Here is an 11579-nt window from a genome sequence, read left to right as displayed (position 1 = left end):
TACCACGCCCCGAACGCCCAGAAATAGCCCGAAATTAGCCTGAATGCACGGCGAAAAAACACGACTTGGTCTTTGAATTCTCACCTCGTCCCCTGCTGAATGAATGGCATACCAGGCGTGTTTGCTCACAGGGGGCAGCACTTACCGGGGCTCCTTTTTTTTTTTTTTTTTTTTTTCCGAAGATTGACAGAAGAGTGAACAGGACTTTTTCCAGGAAGTTGCCGTCGATCGCTGGTGAACTTATCCCTTAAACGCCTCATATCTAACCCCTGAACCCACGTGACGTGACGTGGAAGGGGGGGGAGGTGATTAGCCAATGCCATAATCATTCGTTAGTCATATATTGCTTACTCAGAGGAGGAGGGGGTTAGGGAGGAAGGAGAGGAGGAAAGGAAGAGGGGGAGGGGGAGGGAAGGAAGGAGAGGTAGGTAACGGGAAGGTGTGTGTGTGTGTGTGTGTGGTAGTGTGTGTGTGTGTGTTTTCCTAGGCTGTCAATCTCTCTCTCTCTCTCTCTCGTGGCCAGGTGTGTCCGATCAAATCCTTTTTAATTCCGTATGAACGATCGAGTAAATGAGGTGACCAAAGGCTTGACCCCGACAAGTGCAACGGAGAGGGGATTACTCTCTCTCTCTCTCTCTCGTGGCCAGGTGTGTCCGATCAAATCCTTTTTAATTCCGTATGAACGATCGAGTAATTGAGGTGACCAAAGGCTTGACCCAAATATAAATAAATAAATAGAAGAATGAGAAAGAAAAGAAAAGGAAGAATAAGATGGATTGAAAAAAAAAATTGCAATGATTTAATAGATAATAGTAACACACACACACACACACACACACACACACACACACACACACACACACACACACACACACACACACACACACACACAGCCTGTCAAGAGGGGCCACACAATGGGAAGAGCCCAGCCAGCCCTCGCACCCCTCAACCCCTCTCATTTCCCCTCTCCACCTCTCACCCTTTCATCTTTTCTGTCCTGTCCAACCACACGTAGATTACTAGTGGTACCGGTAGTATACAGACACCCTCGCCATAGACTGATAGGTCTTCTGGTGTCTGTTCTTCCTATGTATTCATCTCCTCCCCCATCCCCTCCCTTCTCCCTTCTTACCCATTCCCTCCCTCTCCCCATTCACCCCCCACGCTTCCTCCTCTTCCCCTCACCTCCCCTTCCCCCTTCACCTCTCATCCAGCCACCTGCCACATCCCTCCCTCCATCATTATAACGCATCACCATCACTGCCTCATTTCAAGTATCCCTCCGTCACTATAACATCACCATTACCATCATCACCAGTACCTATCACCTTCCCATCACCATTCCCTTCATCACCATATAAAGGATCACTAATACATTGACCACCATCATCACTATATCACTTTCCCATTATCGTCTATTATCAATATTTCTCCTCCTCCCTCCACCCTCTCTCCCAAGTCCAGTAATATTCCTTCAAACAAATACAAGGTCAATCTATATTATACCCTCTAGTTGAAGCCAGTCTCCTGCCCCCATTCTCATATTTTGCCCTAATCTAATATGTACCATCTAGTTAATCAATCCGGTAATATTCCTTCAAACAACTACAGGGTCCCTTCTGTACACTGGTCATGGGAGGGTAAAATCTCACTTGCTTAAACCCTTCACTGTGGATTTCCTACAAGAAGACATCACCAAGCTACAGGAGTGGAGCAAAAAGTGGCTGCTACAATTCAATGAAGAAAAATATATAGTCCTGCACCTTGGGAGGGGATATCCAGCACACCAGTACCACATGGGAAGCACTCCACTATCCACCACAGAGACAAAGAATGATCTGGGAGTACATATGTTACCAGGCTACCAGTGAAGGGATATCCAGCACACCAATACCACATGGGAAGCACTCCACTATCCACCAGAGACAAAGAATGATCTGGGAGTACATGTTACCAGGCTACCAGTGAAGGCGAAATCCGTGCCAATCACAGCGGACGGGTAAAAACATTTGCTAATAATCTGAACTGTCCGAGAAAACATATGAAAACCAGTGGAGTAGATGCCAACCTTCAGCTTTGGGATGACCACAGACACATACATTTATTTTAAGGTGGATGTCATTATTTAGATCCATAAAGGGGCATCCAAAACAAAAAAATGATAGACCCAAACACTCCCTCAATGACACAACATATGGGTAGGCGGTGGCCGAAGTGATAGCGTACTGGACCCACATTCGCCGCGTGATGGACGACGCGGGTTCGAATCCTCACGCTACCACTCGGATTTTTCGGTCACCGCCAAGTGGCTTAAAACTACCCACATGCTGTCCTGAAGACCACCCATCAACCCGGACTCTAGAGGAAGCCGTCCAAGCGAATCAAGTACGAGTTCCGGGGGGCAGCATGAGCCAATGCAAGATGGCGCCACTATAAACACTCGCCTGCGCCAGTGCGGAGGACGCGGAGACAAACACAAAGCCTCTGGGGTCAAGGCGTTGGCCAGCGGCTGTAATAAATAACTCATTTTTTCAACCCTTGTTACGTCTACGCTGCTGACGGAGAGTGCAGGCAAACATTTTATTCAACTTTCTTTTCCTTATTATTTGGTTGTTTTGTACAGAGATCAGAAATTAGTACCCTTACTGCTAACATGGGAGCATATGCAGGAAACAACAGAATGTTTGAGCCCTCTCAACCTTTGTGTTCTCATAAGACTGAGACACTTTCATGGAGTATAAGATACTTATTTTCGTGATTGGACTTATTTTCCACACCACCTCTGAGGTAAAAGTCCCAGGCGCGTTTTTATTTAAGAGGTGTCCCCTGAAGGCCTAATCCTCTCTTTGATCTTTGATCAGAAAATTCATTAGTTGGGTTGTTGCCAAGTTGGCAACGCGGCGGGTTTATGCGACAGAAGTGGCACAGGCGAATTTTATCTCTAGTGACTGCCGAGTTGCTATGCGTCATGCAGCAGTATGGGTCGTTGCAACAGCGGAAAAAACACGAGTTGCTATGCGTCATGCAGAACGGGTCGTTGCAACAGCGGAAAAAAACACAGGTTGCTATGCGTCATGCAGCAGTATGGGTTATGCAGAAGCAGAATGGGTTGCCGCGACGAGAGCACCACAGTATCACCCAGCACCTAAATATATTCCATCAATACTCTTACACTCTAACACTGGTGTGGAGGCGGATATAAAAAAATTTGACTCCACCCCCTCCCCCTTACCCTTGTCTGGTGCAGTGGTAGGGAAAGTAAAGCCCGCAACGCCACATCGCACCACAATAAATGAACCACACCTCACCTTAATTAACGAGCCGCACCGCACCACAGTAAACGAACCATACCGCACTACAATAAACGAACCATACCTCACCTTAATTAACAAACCACACCGCACCACAATAAATGAACCACACCTCACCTTAATTAACGAGCCGCACCGCACCACAGTAAACGAACCATACCGCACTACAATAAACGAACCATACCTCACCTTAATTAACGAACCACACCGCACCACAATAAATGAACCACACCTCACCTTAATTAACGAGCCGCACCGCACCACAGTAAACGAACCATACCGCACTACAATAAACGAACCATACCTCACCTTAATTAACAAACCACACCGCACCACAGTAAATGACCCACATCGCACCACAGTAAACAAACCACACAGCACCACAATAAAGGAGTCGGAGAGCATTTTACCGTCTCCAACTCCAGGCAAAAGTAGGCTACACACTGGTACCGTTAAATATACCTTATTTAAATGCACCGCGTTATATCAGACTTAAATACACCCTTAGTAAATTCATGACACTTCAGGTATAGACAGAAAAAAAATCCCCTCCTCCTCTTTTGCCTCTTCTTCCTTCTTTCTTCTTGTCTTCTTTATTCTTTATTCTTGTCTTCTTTTCCTCTTCATTGACTAGGCTCTCTTGCAGGCCTGGAAAAAATGGTACTGTCAGTCGCTTCCACATCAACTATTTCAAAAACACCAAAAAGGAGATCAACTGAGTTCCAGTGAATGTGTTTTCTACGTTCATGGTACAAAAGAAGGGTCGTCTACCTCAACCACCAGGGTCTTAAAACTACCCGTGGAAAGACACAGAAATCCCTTGTCAAATATGTGAGCTTAAGTGCTGAAATGGTTTATTTAAGTATGCCCCAAAATTTGTTAATCAGAGAAAGGTTTACATTTTCTGCAAACTGAAAAGGGTCAAACTGCCACCAAGGTCTTAAAGCTACCCGTGGAAAGACACAGAAATCCCTTGTCAAATATGTGAGCTTAAGTGCTGAAATGGTTTATTTAAGTATGCCCCAAAATTTGTTAATCAGAGAAAGGTTTACATTTTCTGCAAACTGAAAAGGGTCAAACTGCCACCAGGGTCTTAAAGCTACCCATGGAAAGGCACAGGAGTCCCATGAAAGCCTAGTCAAATATATGCAAGCTTGGGCGCCAAAATGTTATGTTAATCTTAACCCAGTAGCAGCGGGGATCATGTTTCTTAATGGTCCCTCTAAGCGAGAAAAATGAGAAAAAATCACCCCTCACACAAACCATTTCATAATATATATATCAAAGTATTTGTGATCAGATTATGTATCATCTATTTTGGGGGGTTTAAATCATGGCACAAATTTGGCCCGTCGCTGCTACACGGTAAAGCCACAAATTTGGCCCGTCGCTGCTACCAGGTTAAAATATGTCTGTAATTAGAAAGGTTTACACTTGCAGAAGACTTCACGCTAAATGAATTCATGTCCAACAGCACTATGAGACCTCTACCCATAATAATCCATATGAAAAAGTTTTGATTGCAACGAAATAAATCAGTCGGTACCTTAACCCGCTGTGTGTGAGGTTGGTGCCGTCGTCTCCTTCCCCAACACACACACACCGCCTCCTGCAGTCATCTTCCTCCTCTTCACAGCATCGACCATCTGGCTGCCTGGAAGAAACTCTGTTGTTAGTCTGATGAAGGTTACATTTTCTGAGTCTACATGAGTTTGTGATTATCCAGGATGAGTGAGACAGAAGTTGGTGTTCAGAGATGCTCCCACCTCTCTCATTAACTATTTCCAAATGTTAAAAAGAGATCAGCGATGTTCTAATGAGTGTTTTATTAGGTTCATGGCACAGAAGAAGGGTCAAGCTACACTTTCGCCTCTCTCATTAACTATATCCAAGTGCTAAAAAAGAGATCAGCGATGCTCTAATTATAAGTTTAGCAGGTTTGGAGTTAAAGTCTTTGCTTAAATTGTCTTTTTACTGGTTTTGTGGCTTACACGGAGCGTGTGATGTGAACTCTATCGAGACGAAATGATGACTGCTCTCGGCAGCCGCACAAGCTATGTGCGTCATCTTTCGTTCATGAGGTTGCCTAGTCACAAAAGGATTTATACAGATAGAGGGAGAAGAAGTGGAAACGGATAGATATTTAGGATTAATATTTACATGTTTACAATGCTCGGTCAGGCTAGTGTGGCGCCCACGCCACGATGAAAGTAAAACTCTATGTACAAGGATGGCCGGGCCGAATGAGGTATAGAAAGTATGAAGACGAGAAAGGAAGTACACAGTATAAGGGAATGGGAAAAAAATAATGAATGGGTTACAGGATTATAAGCCCATAAGGGACAAATAGCAGTTAAATGTAAGTTAAACAATTGGCACATGGTTACATTACCAAGAGTAATGGTGTATAAATAAAGAAAGACAAGTGCACAAAAAAAATTCCTAATATCTAAACTCCCGGGAGAATGAGCTATTAACTAAATGTAATATGAGAAATAATATATAATAGAAAATATTATCATGATCATGTAGGAAATGGTATGGTTATACATACATGGTTTAGTTAAGTGAAAATATGGAAACAAAAAAAATTGGTTGTATATGGATATATAGGTGTATATACCCTTTAGGTCGCCAGATATGTTCACTATCTATCACATTCATCCATTCCCTACAGTTGTCAATTCTTCCATCTACCAACTATCCACATCTCATACCACTCTCTTGGTTTCATCAGATTTCATGCACATTGCTTTTCCAGCTGACTTTCATGATTGCCATATCACCCGATTCCAGATGTACCTTTGCCCTGCTTACCAGTACGTCTTTTTGCCTACCAGTAATTATCCTTGTGAGCTGGGTCTAGTTAGAAACTCCCCAATTGAATCTCTGTGTGTTTTCACCCCAGTCGTCACTGGCAGTTTCGTAAACTCCCCTTTGGAGTTAGTGGTGCGCCACTAACGTTCCAAAGGCTAGTCAACAAAGTTTTGCATGGCCTCCTTGGCAAACAGGTTTTCGCCTTTATAGATGACATCATCATAGTGTCACAGGATGTCGACTCACACATTACCTTACTACAAGAAGTATTTAATCGCCTTTACCAGGCAGGTCTAACTCTGCGATTCCCAAAATGTCATTTTTTGCGTCCAAGCATCACATACTTAGGCCATGTCCTAGATCAGAATGGTGTACATACGACTCCTGACAAGGTCAAGGCTATTTTTAACTATCCTGTGCCAACAGACGTGAAATCTGTCCGCTCCTTCCTAGGACTGTCCGGGTACTATCGATCCTTTATCAAGGACTATTCACACATTGCAAGACCCCTCACTCAACTTTTGCGCAAAGACTCCACATTTACATGGGGGGCGGAACATCAGGAAGCTTTTGATTACCTTAGAACAACACTAACATCCCCGCCTGTCCTGGCCTACCCAGATCACACAAAAGACTTTTTCCTGTACACAGACGCTTGTGGCAAGGGCCTAGGAGCCGCTCTCATGCAATATGATGTTAGAAATAAATTACAACCTCTAGCATATGCAAGTCGCACGCTCAACAAAGCAGAATCAAACTACAGTACTACCCACCTTGAGGCCCTTGCGGTCGTGTGGGCATTACGTCATTTTCGTGACATCATTTATGGCTACAATATCCATGTCAGAACCGACCACGCAGCCGTGGTGGAATTATTCAATACTAAAACCCTCACGGGGAAATTGGCCCGATGGAGCCTCATTGTCCAAGACTTTAATCCCTCATTTGCTCATGTCCCTGGAGCAGTAAATCATGTAGCGGACGCCCTATCCAGACATATCGGCGCGATAATGGACATGGATGTAGATCATTTTGATGACCCAAGTCGAACTCATGACCCAACTTTGAATGATTCCATACGTGCAGCGCAACAAACAGATAACTTCTGTCAACCCATCCTATACTATCTGCAGAGTGGCGACCCCAATTCCTTGCCAACGCTACCTGTACCCTTAACTGACTTTGATCTCAACGACGGCATCCTCGTCAGGAATACATACATCACAACTAAATACGGTCCGCATAGGGAAGTTACACAAATCGTCGTACCAGAAAGCCTAGTCTCTATGATCTTGCATAACATACATTCTTCCCCTCATGCAGGACATCCTGGAAAAAGTAGAGCTTTGATGCAAGCCCGTTTGTTATATTATTGGCCACGTATGCGGCTCGACATCATTGATTACATCAACAACTGCCACACTTGTGCAGAAAATTATGGATCCATTACTCAGCAAGTCCCCATCAAAAGCTATCCCATACCTTTAGAGCCATGGGATACCATTGCTATTGACCTATTGAAATTACCCCAAACTACTGAAGGCCACAAATACCTATTGGTTGCCATTGATCATTTCAGTCGTTTCTCGGTTCTAGTTCCCATAGTGGACAAGCAAGCAACTACTGTGGCTAAAGCTCATTGATGAAGTCTTTTGTAAATATAACACCCCTAAAGTCCTCCTCTCAGATAATGGCACAGAATTTAACAATAAAATCTTGGAGGCAATCTGCAGGGAATACCAAGTTGATAAGGTAAATACCATGGCTTATCATCCAGCTTCCAATGGCATGGTCGAGCGACACAATCGAAAAATCATTCAGACACTTCGCTCTCTGGTCGGTGATGTCTCAGTAACTTGGCACGAATGGATGCCTCAGGTAATGGCTTCTCTTAACTCATCTCTCCATAAATCAATAGGTGACACACCTCACTTTGTCATTTTTGGCCAGGACCATCGATTGCCATACTCATTCCTCCTCAAAGAGGACACACCCATCTATAATTTTGATGACTACGTTCGAGTCAGAGGGACAGACTTCCAGAAGATCTATAAACGGGTTACCTCCAACATCGAGGATAGCAAGGCTGCCATGAATGCGTCACAATGGAAATCAGCAACCGACAAATTATTGGTCATAGGGGACATTGTCTATTTAAAAATTCAGGAACCCAAAAACAAACTAGCACCTCGCTTTGAGGGACCATACCGCTTACTGTCCTACGACAAGGGGAATAAGGTCAAGATCCGCCACCTGACTACCTTGGAAACAAAGCTTGCACACCTAGACCACCTAAAACGCACTAACCGACCTTCTTCCTCATGGCACAGAAGAAGGGTCAAGCTACACTTTCGCCTCTATCATTAACTATTTTCAAGTGCTAAAAAAGAGATCAGCGATGTTTTAATGAGTGTTTTATTAGGTTCATGGCACAGAAGAAGGGTCAAGCTACCACAGGATCATTAAACCAGTAGCAGCGACGGGATAAATTTGTGGCTTCACCGAGTAGCAGCGAAGAGCCTGGGAGTGTATGTTACCGGGCTACCAGTGAAGGGATATCCAGCACACCAATACCACATGGGAAACACTCCACTATCCACCACAGAGCCAGAGAGAGACCTGGGAGTGTATGTTACCAGGCTACCAGTGAAGGGATATCCAACACACCAATACCACATGGGAAACACTCCACTATCCACCACAGAGCCAGAGAGAGACCTGGGAGTGTATGTTACCAGGCTACCAGTGAAGGGATATCCAGCACACCAATACCACATGGGAAACACTCCACTATCCACCACAGAGCCAGAGAGACCTGGGAGTGTATGTTACCAGGCTACCAGTGAAGGGATATCCAGCACACCAATACCACATGGGAAACACTCCACTATCCACCACAGAGCCAGAGAGAGACCTGGGAGTGTATGTTACCAGGCTACCAGTGAAGGCCAAATCTATGCCAATCGCAGTGGCCGGGTTAAAAGTGTCACAAGTAAATTAAATATGAATGGTAAAAATCCAGGATAAAGAGATAGAGCTCACCTTTCTGTTCCTGCGTCTCTGCTTCTTGTCTCTTGCCTCCCTGTGCTCGAGTCGTCTCTCCCTCCGCCTCCCTTCACCTCCTCGTCTAGTGCTCCTCCGTTCCCTGGCCAGCCAGGGGAGGAGGAGGAAGAGAAGAGACAAAAATTAGTGCACATCCCTAAATAGAGGGTGCAAAACCTATTACAATCTCGCCACCTTCGTAAAGAAACCGCCCAAGTCGTTATTTTCTATTTTCCAAGAAGAGAACGTCATCATCTCATTTGGCTTAAGATTTAGGCAGAAATAAAAAGGCAATTCTAGAACACTCAAACCCTGAATATCTAAGACAACTTAACAAAAATGGAAATCACTGAAAAATGACTTAGGCAATTACTTTATGAGGGTGACGATATAACAGCAGGAGGTGTGTGTGGGGGAGGGGGTGGAGGAGGAGGAGGGGGAAAAGATAGGAAAGAAGGCCATGCTGTTTGCACCTCTGTGACATGTGCACCGCGGGGAGACTTGACATGAGAGCCCCGCCCCGCCCAACGGTGTTACGACGTCGGGATGACATCAGCTTCACTCACTCACTCTTCTGCCACCACTATGACATGTGCACCTCAAGGGAGGCAGATCCTCAATCCGACTGAACGACAAACAACCCAGACAGTGGTTCAGGCCACCCTAGCCAGCCACATTCCGCCGAAACGGAGTGGAGGTGTCGGCGCAACCCTCCCCACCTTAGGGCTGCCGCCCCCAGCTTCATGAGTCCCCCCACTCCCAAACGGGTGTTACGACGTCGGGATGGTCTCGCCGGATCTCGGGACGGACAGATTCACACAAGGAGGTAAAGGAAGTTGAAGGAGGAGGAGGAGGAGGAGGCAGGCTGAGAAAAGATTAAGGTTCATTAGAAAGTAAAAAGTTTTTAATAGAAGGCAAAAATGAAGCCAAACCCTCAGAATGTCATAGTGAGGTACTTAACTTAGTAATGCAGAGCTCTTCCTCCTCTTGCTGTGGTCTGGGCAGGGCAGCCCCTTGCTTGCTGTGGAGGGCAGAACTCCCACAGCAGCTGAGGAGAGGGAAGGAAGTGGTCACACCAAGGTCCATATCATTAACCCGGTAGCAGCAACAGGCCAAATTTGTGCCATGATATTTACCCCCCAAAATAGATGATACATAAACTGATCACAAATGCTTTGATATATATTATGAAATGGTTTGTGTGAGGGGTGATTTTTTCTCATTTTTCTCACTTGGAGGGACCGTTAAGAAACATCAACCCCGCTGCTACCGGGTTAAACCACCCCTGGGAATGCCTGAAACTCCTATAAAAGCCTTAAAAATGTGAGCTTGGGCGCCAAAATATTTAAGAAAATGACCCAGAGAAGCTGGCAATGATTCAAACATATGAAGAGAGGAGAGGGCGGAGTGCTGAGGATGGTGGAGGATATTGAGGTACCCAGAAGGAGGACAATTAGAAGACCCAAGGATAACATGGAGAGGAACAGTGACACAAGACCTGGAAGTGTTAGAAAGAGGAAGGATTAGCATTGGACCCAGCAAAATGGAGGAGCATCAAGGCAAGTCCGCCATCAAGACTGGAAGGACTATAAACAAAGAAGAAGGAGAATATGGAGCAGCTAACAACTCTGTGTATATCTGAGGTAGTGTTAGAGGCGACCAAACCAAGGCAAAGTTCTGTTTTTGGTGGCACCTGGCGGCTGAATTCTTGCTAGAGTGGTGTTGGGTTACTTGGCCAAAGTGACATAGATGAGCGCTGAGGCCATATGCAGCTTTAGCCTATGCCCCAAAGCTTTCCATGAACACCTCCATACAAAACAGCAATAGAGAAGGAATTAACACCTTGACCATGGATTTCCTACAAGAGGACATCACCAAGCTACAGGAATGGAACAAAAAGTGGCTCCTACAATTCAATGAGGAAAAATGTAAAGTCCTGCACCTTGGGAGGGGATATCCAGCACACCAATACCACATGGGAAACACTCCACTATCCACCACAGAGCCAGAGAGAGACCTGGGAGTGTATGTTACCAGGCTACCAGTGAAGGGATATCCAGCACACCAATACCACATGGGAAACACTCCACTATCCACCACAGAGCCAGAGAGAGACCTGGGAGTGTATGTTACCAGGCTACCAGTGAAGGGATATCCAGCACACCAATACCACATGGGAAACACTCCACTATCCACCACAGAGCCAGAGAGAGACCTGGGAGTGTATGTTACCAGGCTACCAGTGAAGGCCAAATCTATGCCAATCGCAGTGGCCGGGTTAAAAGTGTCACAAGTAAATTAAATATGAATGGTAAAAATCCAGGATAAAGAGATAGAGCTCACCTTTCTGTTCCTGCGTCTCTGCTTCTTGTCTCTTGCCTCCCTGTGCTCGAGTCATCTCCTCCGCCT

The sequence above is a fragment of the Eriocheir sinensis genome, chromosome 20, assembly GCF_024679095.1.
Source record: "Eriocheir sinensis breed Jianghai 21 chromosome 20, ASM2467909v1, whole genome shotgun sequence".
Lineage (NCBI taxonomy): Eukaryota > Metazoa > Arthropoda > Malacostraca > Decapoda > Varunidae > Eriocheir > Eriocheir sinensis.
This window is presented reverse-complemented; position numbering follows the sequence as displayed.